At 42.0% G+C, this 24517-nt stretch overlaps 1 long non-coding RNA gene across 1 annotated transcript in view; it reads left to right on the top strand.

Moving 5' to 3' along the window:
• The first annotated feature begins 1693 nt into the window (after nucleotides 1–1693).
• Nucleotides 1694–24517, top strand: part of LOC121865610 — a 43153-nt gene continuing 20329 nt past the window's right edge. The window contains exon 1 of the long non-coding RNA XR_006088781.1: nucleotides 1694–1999. This is a non-coding gene — a long non-coding RNA (uncharacterized LOC121865610). The remainder of the gene's footprint in view (nucleotides 2000–24517) is intronic.

Raw genomic sequence — 24517 nt, 5'->3', positions numbered from 1 at the left:
GTGAGGTGTTGAGGGTGAGAGTGTTGAGGGGTGAGGGTGTTGGAGAGTGAGGTGTTGGAGGTGAGGGTGTTGGAGGGTGAGGGTGTTGGAGGGTGAGGGTGTTGGAGGGTGAGGGTGTTGGAGGGTGAGGGTGTTGGAGGGTGAGGGTGTTGGAAGGTGAGAGTATTGGTGGATGAAGACAGAGAAACATGGCAACGACTGAAACCTAACCTAACCTAACCTAACCTAACCTAACCTAACCTAACCTAACCGTTAATCCTCTGAAAAAAATGAAGAAAGAAAATTAAAGAAAGACACAAAAAAATTCCCGAAAAGTAAACAAAACAAAACAATACCACTAAGTAAAGTAAAACATCTCATCTCTTCATAACATATAACACAACACAACACAACACAACACAACACAACACAACACAACGCAACACAACGGAGTCATCGGCAACACAACACAACGGAGTCATCGGCAACACTATATGACTTTCAATCAAATTACAATTGGTTTATTAGTTATTAATTATCAATATATTTTCTCTGTTGATCAAGGAATAATTTTAATTTCTCTATCAGTTAGATCATATAACAGGAAACGACGTTTAGTTCGTGATGATATATTAAATGTGTCATGTCTGAGTTTGTCTTTGATTATAAGATTTTCAGGATAAGTTCAGTTTATGTCGGGAGTTCGGTATATGTCGGGAGTTTGGTTTATGTCGGGAGTTCGGTTTATGCCGGGAGTTCGGTTTATGTCGGGAGTTCAGTATATGTCGGGAGTTCAGTATATGTCGGGAGTTCAGTATATGTCGGGAGTTTGGTTTATGTCGGGAGTTCGGTTTATGTCGGGAGTTCATTATTTTTACTGTTCTGTTGATTTTTTCTGTTTTAACTAATTTCTGAGGCAGTACATGTTCTTTTTCTGTTATTCTTTCTGTTAAATTAATAGATCTACAGTAGAATGTGGATAGATAGATGGATGGATGTGTGGATAGATGGATAGATAGATGGATAGATAGATGGATAGATTACAACACATAGATTCGTCTTTGTATTAACCAGAAAGACATTAAGTAGAAGTTTTCAGGTATTTTACACAATCGTAATGTCATTAAACAGGTGACAAAGGTATATTAATTTACGTAGTATTGTAATCCTATCAAGGTTTTTGTGTCGTGATAATTATGAACAAACTAAGGCGATTAATAATTCAGTTGTGATGGAGTGTTTTTTTTTCTTTATTTTTTATCTTTATCGTCTCCACCAGCAGTAAAGGCCACACAGTCTCCACCAGCAGTAAAGGCCACACAGTCTCCACCAGCAGTAAAGGCCACACAGTCTCCACCAGCAGTAAAGGCCACACAGTCTCCACCAGCAGTAAAGGCCACATAGTTCTCCACTGAAACAGTAAAAGCGCTTAAGCAGTTTCCACCAGCAGAAGGCCAAGCATAGTCTCCTTACCAGCAGTAAAGGCCACAGTCTCCACCTGCAGTAAAGGCCACACAGTTCCACCAGCAGAAGGCTACACAGTTCTACCAGCAGCAAAGGGCCACAGGTCCCACCGTTATGGAAGGCCACATAGTCTCCACCAGCAGGGCTGCTATTTCCACCAGCAGCAGGGAAGGCCACATAGTCCTGGCCTGCAGCAGTTAAGGCCCACATGTCTCCACCAGCAGCAAAGGCCACATAGCCCCACCAGCAGTAAAGGCCACACAGTCTCCACCAGCAGTAAAGGCCACACAGTCTCCACCAGCAGTAAAGGCCACACAGTCTCCACCAGCAGTAAAGGCCACACAGTCTCCACCAGCAGTAAAGGCCACATAGTCTCCACCAGCAGTAAAGGCCACATAGTCTCCACCAGCAGTAAAGGCCACACAGTCTCCACCAGCAGTAAAGGCCACACAGTCTCCACCAGCAGTTAAGGCCACACAGTCTCCACCAGCAGTTAAGGCCACACAGTCTCCACCAGCAATTAAGGCCACATTCTTCACCAGCAGGCCACCACCAGGTAAGGCCACACAGGTAGTCAACAATACAACACTGATATTTAATACTTAAACAGTTGGTGAGGTTGACTCGTACTTAACCTAGAAAGTCGATAACCCAAATATTTCTCTCCAATATTTGTATCTGCATGACGACACACTCAGGGTGTACAAGTGGCATTGGAAGTCAATATTGAAATTAAATCTCTTCCAGTATTTAGTTTAGGAACTTGTGGGGTGAGGTAGTAAATAAAGGAGTGAGGCAGAACGACCTCTCAGGTGAAGTGAGCATCTCCTGTCATATACACACTGATCAGGGAAATGACTCTTTCTCTATATGTTTAGCTAAAATCGTCAACATTTTACCAAGTAATTCTCATTATAATATTAACCACAGCGTCACTAAAATATAAACCATTAATTATGTATTTTGACAGACAGATTCTGTTTCTAGATTACTGTAGCCAGGAAAAGCCATCATAATTATGTGCTCGAGTGTTACCGTAAATTACAAAATGATTTTCTTTCAATCGTATTCGCTAGAACAGATATTCTTAAAAAAAAAAAATAATTCTTAGCCCATGATAAGTGGTGGTGAGGTAAGGAACGTGAGAAGGTGTATGTTGGTATTGACGGATAAAGGGAGTGGTAGTAGTAGTGTGTGTGTGTGTGTGTGTGTGGTGTGGTGGGCAGATGGTAGTGTGTGAAAAATTATCCTGTCCTTCTCCATGTCCTTCTTAAATATCCTGTCAAGAGCCGCCGATGACTTCTATGTATTTCAAGAACATACAACCATCCTACACACACACACACACACACACACACACACACACACACACACACACACACACGCACACAGACTTTTAATTTTGTTACTGTTGAAGTCACCATACTAATATTATTTTTTGTCAATTGGGTTGGCACATGTCTTGACCTGCCACCAGCAACAATAGCTCACGCCAACCACCACCCCGAAGCTTTGGTAATCCGATTACCATCACTTTCGCTCCTCCTTTATACACCTTCAACCCACCCCCCTTCCCCACCCCCCCATCTCAATTTCAAACACAACATTAATAATTAAAAATTATCCCCCAGAATATAAAAGTCCATCAAACAATTGTATCCCAGAGTTAATCAGCAAGAATTAAAAAAAAATCACATAGCGAGGCGAGGCGAGTCAGAGCTTGTGTCGTAACAACTGAACACAGAAACTACCAAGCTGATCAAACACAAAGTTCTTAATGAATATCAGATGAACTAATTGCCATTATAAACACAATTTTTCAAAAGTCATGCCACGCTGAAGTAAAACAGACAAACAAACAAACACACACACACCCGTAATTGGATTTTTCCTATTAGAGCGGGAAATTGAAGCTTATAATATTCACAAGCAAATTATTCTCGCTGTGTCCCATGATTCCTCTCTCTTCTCTACTTTTTCCCCAATTCGGCTCTACTGATTTGATCAAATTTTCCATCACTATCATATAGGGAATGGAACATATTTTTAAAATTCATTTTATTCTTTTTCAACCCAATTTTAAAGGAGTTTTTTATGATTTTTTTTTGGGGGGCGATGGAAAGGGAAGAGGGGGGTGAGAATATGGATAAAGGTGAACGTGTTGTAGTATAAATCTGGACTTATTTCTCTAACTCAATTTGACAGATTTTGCGATTTAAATCTGTGTAGGTATTTCTGTTATGTGTGGAGTGTACATAGCGTGGGTGATTTACATGGATGTACTGTACACAAAGATGATGTACTGTACATGTATGGGTGGTGTATAAGAGTATTATTCATATGTGATGTATCGTATGGTGTACGTATATAACTGTGGTGTAATGGTGAGCATACTCGTCTCGTAAGCGAATGGTCGCGGGTTTGTTGGGATATTTTTTTGGGGGGGACCTGTAATGGTTAGCCAGTGCAGTTAGCGAATTGTCCGATCTTTTTGGATTATTCCTTGAAAGTTGGTCATGCAGCTCGTAAACTTAGGTCCTAGGGTGTGGGTGTCGTGACGGCGACAGCTCCTACACTTAAAACAAATGCCCGCCTTGGTGGCCTAAGGGTCGGCCAGTATTGAACAACTGTTATACGTGGTGTAGATAATAATGAACGTGATACGAATGATGTACAAAAATAGTGTACAAGACATAAGTGACACACACACACACACAAATGGCATTATAATTCCACATGTACACGTCCATCTTTTTTTAATATTTTTTTTTCCAATATGAAAAAAAAAATATATAAAAAATAAAAATAAAGACTACAGAATTTCAGTCCCACCAATGTAAATGATTTCGCTTACCCAATTAGAGAGGATAACCCAACAGCCAATTATAAAACCATACAATTTACATGAAGTCATTGAAGGTATTAAGAGTTGGAACTACTGCTACCAATCAAATCATTTCACTATACAGCTAAAACTAAGACTATTATATTTTAGATTAATATCACCCATTGTCAAAAAAATAAATAAATATGATGGACCTTTGTTTTCGTATATGTTGCTTGCGTCGGCAGTTCTATGGTTGCTTTCTCTGACTGATTGACTGACCATGTTTATAATATACGTTGCCGGACGTACAATGCAATCAGAGTGAGTGAGTGAGTGAGTGAGTGATTCTTCCAAAAAACAATTTAGACTTTAAATCAAATCCTTTATAATCATAAAGTAAATAAATCAAAGTAAATCAAAGAAAACAAACGAGATAAAACGAGTCAGTCAGTTTGTGTGTCATCCATAATTACAATAAGTTAATACCCTTGGCTAATCATGGCTGGTGGGCGTATATGACACAATAGTTCTGACTGATTAACTCCCCTTCGTGACCTCTTGACGCACCTGCTATCTCGTGTGTGTGTGTATCATTCTGCTTCCACCACCCACATCACCACCAGTGTCATCAACACCAGTACCAACAACACCATCTACATCACTACAATAATCACCACTGTACCACCACCACCACCATTGCCCCCGTCCACGTCTTCGCCGCCGCTCCCGCCAATTTTCATGCAACTAAACAAAACCAAATTCTAGCCTAAACCAATTAAACTTTTTACCTGCTTATTATTACGAAAACGATAAAAAAGTAAATATTTTTTTTCTATGTGTGATACCTGACTAGCTATCGTTTTTATTTTTTTTTTAGCCAGTGTCTAATTAGAACATTCCTTTTATTTTCTGTTTATTCCAATTTCAACTGTAATTTTTACGCCCCTGAACATAGTCGCCTCATAAAGTAACTTCATTAAAAATCATATTTAATTTTTAAACCTTCATTAAGAGAGAAACGAATCGTGAAAAGGAATAAACATTTGTTACTTAATGCTGTTTCATATTATTTCATTTAACATTTAATTTTGCTTCGTCCATGTAGTTTTATTTCCAAGGAATGATTAACTGTTACTTGTTATTTCATTTTGTTTCATATTATTTCATTCTTCATGTTTGAAATAATAAAAACAATAACATGAGCTATAGTACCCCCTTGTAGCTCGACCACATATGACGTAGACTAACTTACATGAGACAGATCAATAGCTATGACAGGACAAGAAGTGGGCAGCGGACGGAACAGTGAGGCAGCATTTGGATGGGACGGACATCCTAATTACTGGACACACACGGAGGCGAGATGTGTATATTCCTGTACATTGATCACACACTCCTACACACTATCACACACTCCTACATAGTATCCCCCACTCCCACACACTATCTCACACTCCCACACACTATCTCACACTCCCACACACTATCTCCCATCCCACACACTCTCCACTCCCACACACTATCTCACACTCCCACACACTATCTCCCACCCCCACACACCATCCCCACACCCCACACTTCCATCTCACCCCACACACCATCCCCACACCCCACACACCATCTCCCACCCCACACACTATCCCCACACCCCACACCATCACACACCCCACATAGCATCTCCCACTCCTAAAGCACACTATCCCACACCCCCACACACCATCCCCACATTCCCACACACCCATCACACACACCCTACACAGCATCTCCCACCCTCACACTCATATCCCCACACCCCACACACACACCATCTCACACCCCACACACCACCTTCACACCCCACACCATCACACACCCACAGGGCCCTGTTCCCCACACACTATCCCCACACCCCCACACACCATTCCACACCCCACACCATCACACACCCTGCTAGCATCTCATACCCCACACCATCCTCACACCCCACACACCATATCCTCACACTATCTCACACTCCCACACACTATCTCAGCTCCACTACTGCAGCTTCACTGAACAAACTCAAAAGGTCTTTCATCCACACCACTTCCTCAATGTTTACTTTATCTCACACGTAATTTTCTTCATATTTTTATTCGTTTCTCTATCTACACTATTCATGCCTACACTGTCATTATTTTAAGCTTACCTATTTAATTTTTTAACATATTAAATTTGTTATTTACTCACCCGAGTCATAGTTACGTTATTTAGAACAGGTAGAGTAAGTGGTCCATTATGCCAACATCTTGAGGACTATATTTTCTTCGTCTCTTTTCAGTTCTCAATACCTTCTCCAACCATTTATTCTTCCTTGTTTTATTCTTGTGTTAGCTTCTTCCTACCCTATGTCATTTTTTTTCCTATAATGTTGCAATAAGTGATGTAAAATAGGACCCTAAGTTGACAGTAGTTGTTGCAGTACATACCGTCAACACGCGCTGGATTATAGTCACTCACTCCCGTTTATGGCTTCGTAATCATTATTTTTTTCTCGACGGGAAATTGATTCGCCTACACTTATTTATTTAACCTCCCTGAAAAATATGTCGATGGAGGACTATAGTGGAGAATATACTTAATTTTCACATTATTCCAGAGCTGTACCAAAAAGTGTAAATGTAATGTTATAATTGTCTTGCACGTTCGGGTCAACAGAAGAAGATTATGATATAAACATCTGTGATCACCTGAAGACTAGCCACCATTAATGTTACCTGGGAAATAGGTTAGGGTGGTCAATCATCAGGTGAAATAATCTTTGGTATCTAATGTTCAAGTGAAATAAGCTGGGGTATCTAATCTTCAGGTGCAATAAGCTGGGGTTTCTCATCTTTTGGTGAAATAAGCTTAAGTATCTAATCTTCAAGTAAAATAAGCTGGGGTATCTAATCTTCAAGTGCAATAAGCTGGGGTATCTAATCTTCAGGTGCAATAAGCTGGGGTATCTAATCTTCAGGTGCAATAAGCTGGGGTTTCTCATCTTTTGGTGAAATAAGCTTAAGTATCTAATCTTCAAGTAAAATAAGCTGGGGTATCTAATCTTCAAGTGCAATAAGCTGGGGTATCTAATCTTCAGGTGCAATAAGCTGGGGTATCTAATCTTCAGGTGCAATAAGCGGTGCTGGAGCTGTGAACATTTCCTTGACAGTCTACACCAAGTTTCGTCCACACCTACACATTATACACTTACACCCCCACATACCCACACACCTACATACCTATGAAATCACACACCTACACCCCTACATACCTACACACCTACACCCCCACATACCTACACACCTACACCCCCACACACATACACTACACCACTAGACACCTACAGGTACATCCCCCACATACCCACACACCTACATCCCCACATACCCTGCACATCCACACCCTACATACCCACACCCTTACATACCCACACACCTACACCCCTAGGGCCCTACATACCAACACACACCCCTACATACCCACACCCTAGCCTAGTGTGTTACTGTGTGTATGTGTGGCGCAGCTGGGTCTGGGATGATCACTGTAGTGGGTTAGTGTAGAGGATAATACGCGAGGGTTGGCGAGCGTCGTAACCCGGACTCCTAAAAGCCTTCTCATGTTGTGCTTAATATCCCGAAGAATGAGAGGCAGTAACTTTGGCTTCGGGAACCACGGGGATACAAAAAAAGGTCCCGACTCTTTCAACCGTAAAATATTAATGAAGTTTTATAAGGTTTGGTAAATGGTCTTGTTTCTTTCGGTGGGATATTTTTTTTATTCCGTTTTTAGTCGTCATTATGAACTCTAAAACTTCCCGAAACTTTGTTGATTAAGCACTCACGGGCCGTATACGACCTCCAGCCACGACAGGTGTGTTGACCAGGAGTCTCGTGTGATCAGAGGGCAGGCGAGGTATAGGTCCATGTGACTCTTTGTGAATTACTCGAGTTTATACGACAATCCAATGGGTACATGATACTACTGATGGTGACTCAAACGTGGGACAACACAACACAACACGGCGTTAGAGCGACGTACCACACCACACCACACTCTTAAAGATTATTTCCAGCAGTAAACATTAGACCACCAGCTTCGTGAGGCAGGTAAGGCGACCTTCACCTGCAGGTCTACCAATCAAATTTCGACAACGAAGACGTTCCTTACCTCCATCACTCCTTCCTAACTTCTCTCCAACAAACTTAACAAGTTCTCCTCAGGTGCTATTCCCAGCTTCCTTCCTCAAGTTCCCTAAGATATTTGACGCTAGATGAGAAAAAAATAAAAGTTATGTAATTTCTTTTTCGTTCACACCAATACTGACGTGAAAGTGAGATGCCGGATAACAATACCTATCAGAGTTGTGTTTATCTTGCTCACAGGGAGGAGTATTGATTAAGGAAACACCTCACTTACATAACCTACTTTTGTCGAGATTTAAATGTTCATTCCTCTGGTCTCCGTAATTTATTGAATCATTTTAATTTCTAATGAGCAGCAGGAGATGGGCGAGGGGTAGGTGGTGGTGGAAGAGGTTGAGGGAAGGGATGTGAGGGAGAGGTTATGGGGTTGTGAGGTTTGACGCGGGAGGAGCGGGAGGAGAAGGAGGAGGTGAGCGTCTGGAGGAACTGTTTAATATCTCAGAAGGACTAATGGTTACAAACGGGTTATGTCACTGGTCGATATTCACCTTAGTGGTCAGCCTGATGATGCTTATGAATTACACACACACACACACACACACACACACACACACACACACACACACACACACACAAACACACACGTACGTAATATAGCCAGGACACAATCGTAACCAAGTCTTCAGTAATCAAGAAAGTTTTATTACAGTGCTCTAATCAGTGATCGTGGTGCTGCTCACAACATGAGGAGTGTAATAATGAAGCCGTACTAACATAACATCGCTCAGTGGGGAATTGTTCAGGTGTGGTATGGCTTCAGGAAGACAGAAACAAAAGTATTATATTATGAGCTGGGGGAAAGTTGGCTACAAGTTTCGGTTATTAGATACTTCTCATTATTTCCCGGTGAAGAGGAAGGGGGGAGGAGGGAGAGGGAGGGAGGGAGGAAAGAGAGAGAGAGAGAGAGGGAGGAGAGAGAGACAGAGAGAGGGAGGGAGTGATATTTTTATTTTACTTTTTATTTATTTTCTCACTGCTTGAGGGTAGGAATGTATTTAGTCACTTTGTAGTGTTTGTATTGGTTGGGTGAATAAGTGTTGGTTCAGTCCCTGGATGTTTTTCTTGTTTAACTGTGTTGGTCGTCTCTCTCTTTTTGTGTTTCTCTCCTCTGTCTCTCTTTAACTTTTCTCTTTCTCTTTAATTTTCATTCTAATCTCTCATTCTCTCTAATCTTCGTTCTCTAATCTTCTCTCTCTCTCTCTTTAATTTTCTCTTTAATCTTCTCTCATTCTTTCTCTAATTTTTTCTCTCTCTCTCCTTATGTCTCTAATGGATATTACTTCTGGACTCTGTAGACATCAACATAATACATAAATTTAATCACAGTAGTTAAGATGAATATATTTTACAGGTCATATTATATACTTTTACGTTCACTCTGTCAAACTTTACTTAATTTTTTTTTCACAGAGCTCACAGAATGTTAAAGCCTCGATGGATTTGATATTGCTAGACACGAGGGAAATTAATCTACTCTATACAATACCATAATAATAGAAATGTACTGATAATACTGTATATTTCATCCCAAACTCTGATATATCTTGTATGTAATATATCCTCAGTGACTCGGCTCCAACAGCCCACGACTTTTATCTCTGCACGGAGGTTCATGAAACTAAAGTCACAGATTAAATTCAGTCACCGAATCATTCTTGAGAAGTTTACCGAAGAAACTACTACTAAACTTTTCCTAAATTGTGTCCAGTCTTTTCTGTTGACAAGTGAATTCTATTCTGGTGTGATATTATCATTTCCAGATAAGGCAAGACAACTGAGGGAGCAAGCGATCACCATGTTGCTGTAATGCTCGAATAAACCAACTTCATTTCCACGAGCATTTTTCTACTGCATATAACTGACTTTATCATTCTGTGATTGAAATTTCTCTTAGTAATACTTAAGACGACTTGGTTCTGACGAATAACTAATGTAAAGAAAATGAGGAATGATTTGCGAATTTAGAACTCGGTGCGTGTGAAGCGGGTGGCGGGATACAGGCGTCATCTGGTGAGTGAGGATTAAGGTGACGGGGGTTTCATTCTCTCTGCATATCTCTGCATCTCTGTATCTCTTCATTTCCAAAGCCACAGAGACAGACGCTGCTGCAGGATTCCACCCAGCATGCAGATCGTGGACCTCACCCAACACGAGAGGTCTGTCTAGTGTGTTCGGGACCATAGAGTAAGGCGGCGCAGCACCAGGAGGTAAACGTAAACAAATAAGATGATCAAAGGAGGACCTAGACTATTGGATTATGAGGATTGAAGGGAGGAGAGGCGGGTAAGAAGGAGGAAGAGGAGAGGCAAGCAAGAAGGAGGAAGAGGAGAGGCAAGCAAGAAGGAGGAAGAGGAGTGGTAGGCGTGAAGGAAGAGGACGTAAGAGAGGTAGGCATGAGGGAGGAGGAGGAGGAGAGGTAGACAGGAAGGAGGAAGAGGAGAGGTAGACGGGAGGAGGAGGAGAGCTAGACAGGAAGGAGGAGGAGAAGAGGTAGACATGAAAGAGGAGGAGGAGAGATAGACAGGAAGGAGGAGGAGAAGAGGTAGACAGGAAGGAGGAGGAGGAGAGGTAGACAGGGAGGAGGATGAGGATAGGTAAGCATGAGGGAGGAGGATCTTAACCTAATGCTATCCTTACTTAAGTTAACTGAACCCACTGATTATGGATAGGGATTCTGGTTCGGTTCCGAGGTCCGGGTTCGGATATGGAAAGTTGCTGGTCTTATGCCAAATATTAGAGCATATTCCGCCCCTGTCTGTGTGTCTGTACCAATGTAAACACTACATATATCACGCCCCAACTCCAACCGTGATAGTCAGGTTTCCGCTGTTTGTACCAATGTAAATACTATACGAGTATATATCACGCCCCAAGTGCTAGACTGTTAGGCAGGATACCACTATCTTCCCCCACAAATATCTTTCCCTTCACAATATTTCTGCCCCTCAAACTCAATTCCAAGAATGCGCCATCAGCGCCTCCCCCTCCCTCGGACGTTATGCTCCTGGGTCCACGTTATTATCTCTTTCTCTCTACCATGACTCCTCTCTCTCTCTCCCTCTCTCTCTCTCTCTCTCTCTCTCTCTGTACTTTGTGTGTGTGTGTGTTTTTTCTCATTCTACTATACATTTACTCTTCTTTACATTTCTTACCTTTTATTCTGTCTTCTTCAACTTACTTCCCACCTTCTCCCATCTCTCTTCTCTTTTCATTTCTTTTTCCTCCACGCTCTCTCTTTTTTCCTCCAGTTGTCACCTTCCTGTTTTACTATTTCCCCTGTCCATTTTCCCTTTCCCTATCTTCTTCCTCCTCCTGTCCCCTTCTCTCCTCCTCTCATTGCCTCACTTCTCCCCTATCTCATCCTCCACATCTCTCCACTTACTTCTTTATATCTTCTTCTCCTTCCTCCTCCTCTTCTCATCTTCTTACCTTCCTGCCTTCTTTTTCTCTTTATCTTCCTCTCTCCTCCCTTGCATCTTCTCCCTCCTATCTCCTCCTTTCGCTATCTTCCTATTCCTCTCATCTTCTATCCTCCCCCCCCATCTCACCACCACTGCACTTCTTTGCCCCGTCTCCCTGCCCCCCATCTCCTGCCTTCCTTCTCTTCCTCCCCAATCTCCTACCCCCCCATCTCCACCACCTTCCTTCTCTTCCTCCCCCGTCTCCTCCTTCCCAAACCCCTCCCTCTCCCATCTCCACCTCCCCATCTACTCCCCATCACGATGTACCAGGTCCCCGGCAGCCCATCACTTGCCCAAACACTGTGAACGCTTGGCAAATACAATAACAGGAGGCGGTCCGAAAGGAAGGACAAACAGAGAACCATTTTCCCCAAGACTTCTAGGGATTATTTTCATAGTATTGAAGAGATGACGACTGATGGGGCGCCAACCTCTTCCTCCCCCTCCCCCTCCCCCTTCCTCTTCCTCCTCTCCCACCCCCCTCCTCTTTCTTCTTCTCGTCTTCCTCGTCTTCTTCCCCTCCTCCTCTTAGTGGGGTGTTGGAGGAATGGTTATGTTTAATGGGGTGATAGAGAAGCGTTGTATAAGCATACTGGGTCATTAGAGAACTGGGGGTACTAGGGAACTGGGGTATTAAAGAACTGGGGTATTAGATAACTGGGGTATGAGAGAACTGGGGATTAGAGAACAGGAATACTAGGGAACTGGTGTATTAAGGAACTTGTGTATTAGAACTTTAGGTGGCCGAGACCGGGGTATGAAAATAAAAACCTGGGACGCTGAAAGGTGGGGGGGGGGGGAGTTGTAGCTACTGTCAGGGAGGAACCAGACGTTGTATTGTCCCTTATGACCATAACTTAATAAGATTTAGGGGAAAATGAAGGCTTTAGGGAGGTAGAAATTCTTGTTCAATTGGATCTGGAGGAAAAATGTGAGGGTTAGGAAGTTTAGGGAAAAGGAAAGTGTTGGAGAAATAAATTGTTGGAGTGTTGAAGGAGTCAATTGTTAGAGTGTTGAATGAGTCAATTGTTGGAGTGTTGAAGGAGTCTATTGTTGGAGTGTTGAAGGATTCTATTGTTGGAGTGGTGAAGGAGTTCTATTGTTGGCCTGTTGGAGACATCATGTGTTGGGTGAGTCTAGTGTTGAAGGAATCTGTTATTGTGTTACTGGAGTGTTAGTGAGTTGGGGTAGTCTAGTGTTGTAGTGTTGGAGAAGTCTTCGTTGGAGTATTGTAGTGTTGGAGAAGTCTTCGTTGGAGTATTGTAGTGTTGGAGGCGTGTGTTACCGTATTCCTGGAGTATTGTAGTGTTGAAGGCGTGTGTTACCGTATTCCTGGAGTATTGTAGTGGAGTAGTATCAGAGCTCAGGGAGTCACGTGTAGGTCAGTGTAGGTCGTGAGCTAATGTTTGTGTGTTTGTACAAGGTGATTGGTGGTGTGTCTCATCCGACCTGGGCTGTGTGTCGCGATGATTGGTCGGCTGTTTATTGTGGCTTACCGTAATTGGCCAAGTGCTCACTGTGTATACTTATGGTTTGGGATGGTGAATGTGGAACGTGTTTTCTGTTGATAGCAAACCCGTGGAGGAAAAGTTTCGTGGTCTGTTCAGTAATATACAGTATATATTTTTTTATTCTTGTTTTTCATCTTCATTATCATCATCATTCTCCTCACCTTATTTTTTTAATTTCTGTATTCCAATATGCAATAATATGATTTCAGTGTGATCTTTTTATCCTACTTAACCTAAGGTACAACATTTACAATTCCATAAATATGATAAACACTATGACGTCACAAAAATCTCAGGTCATATTTTCAGGACTGTGAACTGTGATGCCCCCAGGAGTTGAACCTTGTGTCTCATTGTCTCAGCAACAAGGTCCATCTCCTCGGGTTCTTAGAAGACATTCCCAGTTGTAACAATACCAAGTTTTTCAGCTCCTAGTCATAATTACAATGACAAGGTAAGGGAAACCTGGTTGTGAGGGCCCTTGCTTCACCTAACTTGAGTAATAATAATAATAATAATAATACCGTAAAGAAATAAAAAGCAATAACAGTAGTATTAATTACGCTCATAACGTATTGAGGGAAACAACAAAGGAATTATCTAGTGAGTAATGTTAATGACCAATACTGTATCATTAAAAACACACAACAGGTCTGGATTATATTAATAATTCTGAAATAATTGTTTTGTACGTTTGTATGATAGAATATGTGTGTGTGTGTGTGTGTGTGTGTGTGTGTGTGTGTGTGTGTGTGTGTGTGTGTGTGTGTGTGTGTGTGTGTGTTTTAAGTCATAATGACCTCCCCAGGTGCACCAATCACAAAATATATTCTGAAAACATTACCAACATCATCACCAATCACCATCAACATCACTAACCGTAAACATCACCGTAAACATCACCAGGTACATCACTCACCATAAACATCACCAGGTACATCACTCACCATCAACATCACCAAATAACATCACCAGGTACATCACTCACCATAAACATCACCAGGTACATCACTCACCATCAACATCACCAAACAACATCACCAGGTACATCACTCACCATTAACATCACCAGCATCGTAAGACATAACATCACCAAAAGCACCAACAATTCCTCAATAGCTATGGTCCTTTAGTGATACGACTCTCTCTCTCTCTCTCTCTCTCCTCATATAAAACTGAATATCTTGTTGTTATCTCCTGACCATAAAGACGGTCTCTGGGGTCTGGCTATGGATGAGAGTGGGGTGGGGGGGGGTGTGGGAGGGATATAATGGGTGGGATAAGGGGGGGGGGATGAAATAGGAGGAGGAGCAGTGGGAGGGAAGAGATAAAATGGAAGGAGGAAGGAAAGAAGGAAGGAAGAGAAGTCCTGTTATCCTTCTTTCTCCTTCCTAAGTTCAATTTTACCTTATCATTCTCTCTTCTTTTTCTTTCTTCAACTTTTATAATTTTTGTTTTTAAATCTTTTTTTCCCTTCTCTTTTATTTTCCTCTTCTTCTTGCCAATATTATTCCCTTTCTCTTCCATCCCTTTCATCTCTCTTCCCTACTCACTTCTCCCTTTTCTCCCCCTTCCTTTCTCTTTGGTTACTCTCCCTATCTCCCCACTGTTACTCTCGGTGTTATTACTCTCCCCCTCTCTCCCCGTCCTTACTCTCTCTCTCTCTCCCCCTCCGTCGTTACTCTACCCCTCTCCCCCTCTCTCCTTTTCTCTATCATTACTCTCCCTGTCTTCCCGTCTTTACCTTCTATTACTCTCCCTCTCTCTCTCCCCTCCTTCCTTCTCTCCCTCCGCCGTTACTCTCCCTCTCTCGATGTCTTATAATCCCCAACAGTTTATTGCCACTCCCTCCCCTCCTTTACTTGCTGTTACTCTCACTGGCCACGTCTTATTATCTTCCTCATTTCCTTCCTCTTTCTCATTATCTCCCTCTTCTTCCTCATTTTCTCTCCCACTTCTTCCTTCTTCTCTCTCTCTTTTTCCTCTTCTTCCTGCTTCTCTTCCTCCTCCCGTTCTCCCACTTCTTCCTTATTTTCTCCGTACTTAGTCTGGTCACTGTACTACAGAATGGATATAGAATCCCTAGAAAGAATTCAGAGGAGAATGAATAGACTATTACCGGGCATTAGGAACCTTGAGTACAGGGACAGGTTAAAGCATCTTAATTTGCACTCCCTCGAGAGATGTAGAGTGAGGGGCGATATGATCGAGGTGTATAAATGGAAGTCAGGGCTAAACAAAGGTGATATAACAAAGGTACTCAAACTATCCAACCAGGAGCGAACTCGTAGCAATGATTTTAAATTAGACAAATTTAGGTTTAGGCGCGAGATAGGTAAACATTGGTTTGGAAATAGTGTAGTGGATGAGTGGAACAAGTTATTAACCATCATCATTAACTCGAATACGCTGGATAGCTTCAAACATAGGTTGGATGGATATATGAGCGATAGGGGTTGGGTGTAAACGGGACTGCCCAGTATGGCCCAATAGGCCCGCTGCAGTTTCCTCCATTCTTATGTTCTTCATTTTCTCCCTCTTCCTCATTATCTTTTCCTCATTTTCTCCCTCGTCTTCCTCATTATCTCCCCCTTCTTCCTTATTATCTCCCTCTTCTTCCTCATTATCTCCCTCTTCTTCCTCTTTATCTTACTCTTCTTCCACGTTATCTTCCTCATTATCTCACTATTCTTCCTCATTATCTCCCTCTTCTTCCTCATTTTCTCCCTATTCTTTCTCATTATCTCCCTATTCTACCTCATTATCTCCCTCTTCTTCCTCATTATCGCCCTCTTCCTCATTTTCCTCCTCTTCCTCATAATATCCCTATTCTTCTTCATTATCTTCCCCTTCCTTATTATCTCCCTTTTCTTCCTCATTTTCTCCCCTTCCTCCTCATTATCTTCCTCTTCTTCATTCTTCTCTCTCTTCTTTCTCCTTCTTTTTCTCTTCTCCCTCCTTTTCTCCTTCCCTCTCCTCCTCCTCATCACTCTCCAGCGCCACCCCAGATGCGGCGTCCCAGACCTGAGCTGACAACACCGTGTCTGCCGCCGCCCTTTCAAGACTAATCAGCATTGCAAATTATAATCGGAGAAAAGTTTCATTATTAGCTTCCACGGCGAGGGAAAAAAAATCAAGATATTAATAAAAAAGGAAAAGAAAATTGTTCCATCAATATATTTTTTAATTTTTATTTATTTATTTATAGAGGATATTGTTGGTGCTTTTGGTGATGTTATATATGATGCTGGTGATGTTGAGGGTGAGTGATGTACCTGGTGATGCTGTTTGGTGATGTTGAGGGTGAGTGATGTACCTGGTGATGTTATTTGGTGATGTTGAGGGAGAGTGATGTACCTGGTGATGTTATTTGGTGATGTTGAGGGAGAGTGATGTACCTGTTGATGTTATTTGGTGATATTGATGGTGAGTGATGTTATTTGGTGATGTTGAGGGTGAGTGATGTACCTGTTGATGTTATTTGGTGATGTTGAGGGTGAGTGATGTACCTGTTGATGTTATTTGGTGATGTTGAGGGTGAGTGATGTACCTGTTGATGTTATTTGGTGATGTTGAGGGTGAGTGATGTACCTGTTGATGTTATTTGGTGATATTGATGATGAGTGATGTTATTTGGTGATGTTGAGGGTGAGTGATGTACCTGGTGATGTTTTTGGTGATGTTGAGGGTGAGTGATGTACCTGATGATGTTATTTGGTGATGTTGAGGGTGAGTGATGTACCTGGTGATGTTATTTGGTGATATTGATGGCGAGTGATGTACCTGGTGATGCTATTTGGTGATGTTTATGGTGAGTGATATTGATGGTGATTGGTGACGATGTTGGTAATGTTAATCAGAATATATTTTGTGATTGGTGCACCTGGGGAGGTCATTGTGACTTAAAACACACACACACACACACACACACACACACATATTCTATCATACAAACGTACAAAACAATTATTTCAGAATTATTAATATAATCCAGACCTGTTGTGTGTTTTTAATGGTACAGTATTGGTCATTAACATTACTCACTAGATAATTCCTTTGTTGTTTCCCTCAATACGTTATGAGCGTAATTAATACTACTGTTATTGCTTTTTATTTCTTTACGGTATTATTATTATTATTATTATTATTACTCAAGTTAGGTGAAGCAAGGGCCCTCACAACCAGGTTTCCCTTACCTTGTCATTGTAATTATGACTAGGAGCTGAAAAATCGGGTATTGTTACAACTGGGAAAGTCTTCTAGGAACCCGAGGAGATGGACCTTGTTAGGGGAAGAATCGGCTTACGTTCGGTTAAGCGCGGCGGGGGGTGAAACGGCAATGGGGAAGAATCGGCTCACGTTCGGTTAAGGGCGTTGGGGGGGGGGTCGAAAACGGCAAAGGGGAATAATCGTCTTACGTTCTGTTAAGGGCGGCGGGGGGGGAAGAATCGGCTTACGTTTGGTTAAAGGCTCCAGAATACGGTAGGATTATGCCATAGAAGACGGTAGTATTTCGCCCCAGAAGACAGTAGGGGCCCCCGAGCCTCAGGGTTCCTTGGAGGTCACTTTGGCCACTGGGAGGAAGTCTAGGCCCTTGGGAGTGCTCCTTGGCCTATGGTAGGGCCTCTCAGAGTACCCCTAGGCCCTTGGGAGGGCTCCTGTGCCCTGGTAGGGCCTCTCAGAGTACCCCTAGGACCCTGGGAGGGTCCTAGGTTCCTTGGAGGTCACCTGGGCGAAAGTTTGTCGGCCGATATCAAACTGGAAATTGTCGAGGTTAGGCAGGAACGCTTTTTGGGGGGATAATGATTCAAAACAAGAGTCAAGAATTTAAACAGTATTTGGATGAGAATAAAAAACAAAGGAAAAAAATAATAGCAAAAGCTTCTCTGAGCTAGTTTATTAAAAATCCAAGTAACGCCTTTGTTTGTTAAATGTGGCAGCTCTTGAATACGAGTTTTTGTTATTTATTTTCATTCGCTTTTATCATCTCCCATTACAGTACAACATGTGAGTTATGGTGCGTTATTCCCACCTGGTGTTGCAATGATGTAGTGCCGGAGGAGGTGGTGGTGGCCCTTACTGACCCGACTATCTTCAACACCATAATCCTCAGAATCTTTTTGCTCGCTCCTCATTATCCAACCTCTGGACAGTGTTCGCCCTCTCCCTCCTTTATTACCTCTCCCCATCCCCTACCCTACCCCTGCCTGTCCCTCCCTCCCTCCCTCCTTCCCTACCTACCTCCCTCCCCTCCTCCTGCCTTCCTCATCTCCTACCCTACCTTCATCCGCCGGTGTCGTTGTTGGGTTCCTGTGTTGGTCACGTCTTCCGTCTATTCCGCCGTTGGGGTCTTACTGGAGCTCTGTAAGCATGTGTTGCCCAGAGCAGTCCATGGCTGCAGGGGGTTTTCAGATGTCGTGTACAGCCTGTCGATTACCGTATCTGACTCACGGACCCCACGCCGGTTTTCTGTGTACAGTTTCCCTCATAGCCTTTCACTAAAGGGTGTGACCACAAGGCAGTAGTATGCACCCCCTCCCCTACACTCGCACATTGCTCCATAACACACACACACACACACACAAAACACCATCACACATCTGGGGCAGTCTTTCTTTCTTTCTTTCTTACATACACACAAAAACACATACACACACACAAGGCCAACACATAAACATACACACCACACGCACGCACGCAACATATGTTTCCGAATCCTTGGGCCGGGTGCCCCTGGCCGGCTGTGCCTCCAGAGGTGTTGTCTCCCTCCGGCAGGCACACTGTCCAGGCAGTGCTGCTCTCTCACTTGTTACATCAGAAACTCTCTCCCTCTGAAGATTAGACATCCCAGGCTATTTCACCTGAAGATTGAACATCCTGACTCTACCTGCGGATCAGGTTTAGGAAGGTTAGATTTGGCTAAGTTAGGTTAACGTTAGGGTGCTTAAATTTAATTTTAAATTAATTGGTGATCCATACACGAATCCTTCACTAGCTATAACAATTGAATGAAAACAAAAAAATATATATTCAAAAGGTGTGGAGGGAAGACTGAAGAAACTACTATATGTATTTTATAATACAGTAGGTAAAATAGAGGTTATTCACAAGGGGATAAACTTGTCAAAATAGTTTAGATGGAAAGAAATAAAAACTGATCAAAAGGTTCAATACACAAAAATATATTCAGGAAAATAACCCTAACACAAGAGAATGCCAGACATAGTGGGAGAGTGAAGAGAGGAGGGAGAGACAGGAGAGGAGGATGAGGAGGGGAGAGGGAGGCTGAGGAGGGGAGAGGAGGCTGAGGAGGGGAGAGGAGGCTGAGGAGGGGAGATAAGGCTGAGGAGGGGAGAGGTGGGAGAGGAAGACCAGGAGCAACAAAGAGGTGTAGAGATAAGGCAGGACAGCACCAAGAATTACCTGTCTGTTCAGTCTTTTAAAGTAGCGACGACAAATGTGTTAGGTGAAGGAGCGAGTTACAGTGTTGTTGCCCAGAAATGTGGAGGTAACAGAAAACACAAGAGAGATAGTAGGAGAATTATTTAAGGAAATTTAGAAAGGTTTAAGGGTGTGAGGAAGTTATGTTTTGGTGTGAGGGAGAGGAGAGGGGAGGGGAGGAGAGGAGAGGAGAGGAGAGGAGAAGGGAGGGGAGGAGAAGGGTGGAGAGGAGAGGAGGCAAAAGGTAGGTGTGGGTGTGGGTGTGTGTGGAAGAGAAAAACAAACATGAAAAAGGGTTCAGGTTCCTGTATGTAGGCTGAAACCTGAGTGAAGAAGTAACTAGGAAGAGGCGAGAGGGAGCGAGAGGAGGACTGTGTGTGTAGGGGGTGGGGGGGGAGGCAACAGGGAGAACATCATTATAGTGTGAGGAATATGGCGAATGAAGGAGGAGATGTAATGGAGGTCAGTCGTCTTGTACGCATGGCCGGCACTGTGGGAGATGGTGTAAGAATATTGGAGATGGCGGTAGAGGGAAGAGGAGTCGGTGGAAGACAAAGGAGAAGAGGGAGAGGGAGAGAAAGATATAACGAGAGAAGAATTATTGAAGAAAACGTCGAGGAGGGGAATATATAGCAATGTATAATTATATGTGCATAATAAATTCTTTTCCTCTAAGCTCAGCACCAGTAGACGCGCCACTTGGTCTTACTCAGCACAATGACACTATCACACAGAACCATTCCAAAGAGGATAAAATTCACCTGCCATAGTTTTAGAACGTATAGGAAATCCTCGGTGTAATCCCGTTTATTGCTGACGTTAAATCAGCCAATCCGCTCATGGGATGAGCCCGTTTAAGGGGGGATCCAACCCTCAATCAGTCTGGGGAATTAGCGAGCTCCGGGCCTGTCCTTTCCCCGCCTCTGGTCGTTCTCACAGTGAGCCGACTTTCGTTTGTTTTATACTTAGACAATGTCAAAAACTAAAGTAAGAATTAAAACGACAGTTCATGGTGGTAACTTGTAAGTGACTTTAGTGGCATAATGATGGAAACTAGTCATCTCTTTAGGTGAATATGTATATAACTGTTAACAGAAGAAATCTACTTTACCAAGAGTTCGTTGTAACACAATTCGTACTGTCAAATATTTTCTCAACTTAATTTTCAGTTTTTTATTATTATTTTTATTTATTAATTTTTTCTGCCTTGAACGTTTGAGCGGAGGGCGGCTTACTTTTGGTTCATGTTGGTATGTTTAAAGTCCGAGTGCTATATGGGCTAATGAGATATGTAGCCTCGCGTTTCCTCGCTGAATTCGGTAAAATGCTACTCAGACCACATAGTTGGCACGGGCAATCCCCAGTGGAGGTTCACGGCGCTGATGGTAACAGCCTTTGTGTGAAATATTACAAAATCTAGGATTGCTTTTGTTGTTCTTGTGGCACAGTGGTAGCGATCTCTGTTCACGGGAAAAGGGAAAACAACGGAGCACCTTAGCTTTCGTCTTTATTCAAGACATCTTCAGAGGCAACTGGATTACATGGACAGAGAGAGGCTTAAATATACAGGGTGACCTTAAAAACATGAGGTCAGGTCATAATGATGTCATCCACTAATCCCCACACCAACACACACGTAGAGGAGCTTAAGAGAAGGGGGTGACGTGACTAATAACACAGAACAAGAAAGTGAATAGATAAGAATAGTGTTTGATGCAGTTTATTAACAAAATACATGAAAACAAAAGTAACAAATGAGGTGGTACAACGCGGGGGGTTAAAGAGGCCGCCACAATATTATTGATGACTGACGTGTTAAATATAAGTAAGACATGTGTTAGTATTTCTTGAAAACTTGTACATAACACACACAGCGACCCACTTTGAGACGCTGTACTGAAACTGCTCCCTAAAATGTAATGGTAACCTTAAACGTAATTGCTCCTTTATATTTAGACCAACTGATTCATGATTTAAACCTTTAAGGATCATAACTTAATGACTCATGACTTTTTGAAGTTTATGATAATGACTCATTACACTTTAGGAATAATGACACACTGAGTCCTTGAAGTTTATGATACACTGACTCATGACTCCTTGAAGATTATGATACACTGATTCGTAACTCTTTGAAGTTTATAACACTGACTCATGACTCTTTCAAAATAATAACTGACTAACTTAGAACTCTTTGAGGACAATGACTCACCGACTCACCAAAATATCAATACTGAGAGGCTATTCTTCGTACACACTAACAGGAGTATAGCGCTTAAGGGTCTCAGCTCATTATTTCCTCGCCTCTAGCCCAACTAAAGGAACCGGTTCAACCATTGTCATCAACAACTGTTACCACATTACTCGTTTCTCTTACACTGTGTCCATAACTTCCTGAACATCGTATAAAAAATAAATGTATACTGATATTGATATATGTATGTTGTGTGTGCGTATACTGTATATGTGTGTGTGTACTAACCTAACCCAACCCAACCTAACCCAACCCAACCCATTATTAAACCTGTATATGCATCTCATTTCTTCAGCTTCCTGGTTACATTAATGAGGGACAAAACTTCCGTTGATTCCTTATGAACATTCTGGTGAGACTAATACTTTATGGTTTATGTAAGATCTGAGTTGGTGCATATAACTTTTTTTACGGATTCTATAAACACGATTGAAGATAAATTAACTTCAGAGACCTATAACTTAATTTATTGGATGTATATTATATATTTCTCCGACACACACAAACACACATACGAAGACACGTAAAAGATAGATTCCTGAAATGTTGAAAATCTAAAATATGCGGTTAAAGATTTCATATACGGGTTAAAGACTTCAAATATGAGGTTAAAGACTTCAAATATGGGGTTAAAGACTTCAAATACGCGGCTAAAGACCTAAAATACGCGGCTAAAGACCTAAAATAAGCGTTTAAAGACCTCAAATATGGGGTTAAAGACCTAAAATAGCATCAACATTTGTCACACGTCACTAGGTACAAATAATGTCTTTTTTTCCTGGAAGGTTTCCATTATCGTGAGTGTGAGTAAATGACGCCAAGTTTAAAACAGTTTATGGATGAAGCGACGGGGGTGTTGTGTAGACTTTTAAAGTTGTTCTCGAAGGTTAATACGTCTTCAGGGAGTCGAGGATTTTAACAGGAGAATAATTTTTGATTTTTTTTCTATTCTAACGTTGTAAGTTTAGGCAGGATGAGTTATTGTTGTCTCTTGCATAATCTAAACTATATGGTTGATCTTAGGATGAGGTTAGGTTAGGTTAGGTTAGGTGAGGATGAGGTTAGGTTAGGTGAGGTTGTATCCGCTGTTATGTTTCTTTATTATTTTGTATTAACTCTTTACCTGTGATTCTTACTACCTAAAATGAGAATACAATTTTCTTATGAAAGAAATTCATGGGTTAAATTTATTTCTTTATTAAATGAAATATGTAAATCAAACTGGCCTTGATGTAGAGCATTGCAAAATGACCTGTGCCCTGGTGGGCTGGTGCACGTAAAAAAAAAAGAAGGATATATGAGACGGGTATTAAGGAAAGTAAATTGGATTGAAGAAGAAAGGAAAAAAGATAACTAAAAGGGAGATAGAGATAATTATCAGCTTCATTTATTCATTACTTCTGTCAACATCGTTCAGGGATTATAGAATTTTTAAGAAGATAAAGTTTCGTCGACTTAAAAAGTTGTTCTGGAAATGAAGTCGAAGAGGGCTTATGCCTTTCTTACTCCGGGTTATATCTTATTTTTACAGAGATTTTCATCGAGTTTCAGAAATTCTGACTAAAACTGAATGTTGGTAGATCCTTTACTGACTGTGTAAAGTTGTATAAATACTCTGTTGGAGGCACACATACCACTGCTTTCAAGACCTACCTGAAGGTGTTATAATAGCAACCTAACCTAACCTAACGCTAGTCAAACCTTACCTTACCTTACCTATTAAACTAACCAAATATAACCCAAGTTAAAGTAATATAACCAACATATTAAACTAATCTAGGTTCGGTTAGGTTAGGTTGTACTTATGGATTTCCTCAAGCTCACCTCAATTTTTGTCGTATGGAATAACGATTCTTACTCACATGAACAAGTAAAACAAGCAAGATGGTCCCGACAGACGCAACACAATTTCCAACCGACTAACAACTCAAGATTTTCTGACGGGATCCAGTTACTCGTTATCAACAATTGCTCCCCCGCTTCCACGTCGCAAGTCAGCTTCCATTCCTCGCACGGTTTAAGTTTCAATAATTCCTCCAGTGATCATTTGTGGGAAAATCTCGCATAAAAGAAGAGATAAAGAGTTCTGCTACGTGCCTACATCCCCCTTACCCCCCTCCTAAGCCTCGTCTGTGCCTCCTCCCGGAATAACGCCAAAAGATAATGGTAGTTGTGTTACAGATAGTGGTGGTGGTGGTAGTTGGTGGTGTTACAGGTAGTGGTAGTACAGGTAGTGGTAGTGCTACAGATAGTGGTGGTTGATGATGATAACAGGTAGTGGTGGTTGATGGTGGTACAGGTAGTGGTGGCTGATGGTGGTACAGGTAGTGGTGGCTGATGGTGGTACAGGTAGTGGTGGCTGATGGTGGTACAGGTAG

Source organism: Homarus americanus, unplaced genomic scaffold, assembly GCF_018991925.1.
Source record: "Homarus americanus isolate GMGI-L3 unplaced genomic scaffold, GMGI_Hamer_2.0 scaffold9358, whole genome shotgun sequence".
Classification (NCBI taxonomy): domain Eukaryota; kingdom Metazoa; phylum Arthropoda; class Malacostraca; order Decapoda; family Nephropidae; genus Homarus; species Homarus americanus.
Note: the sequence above shows the minus strand (reverse complement) of the source record. Positions and strands in the feature narration are given on the sequence as shown.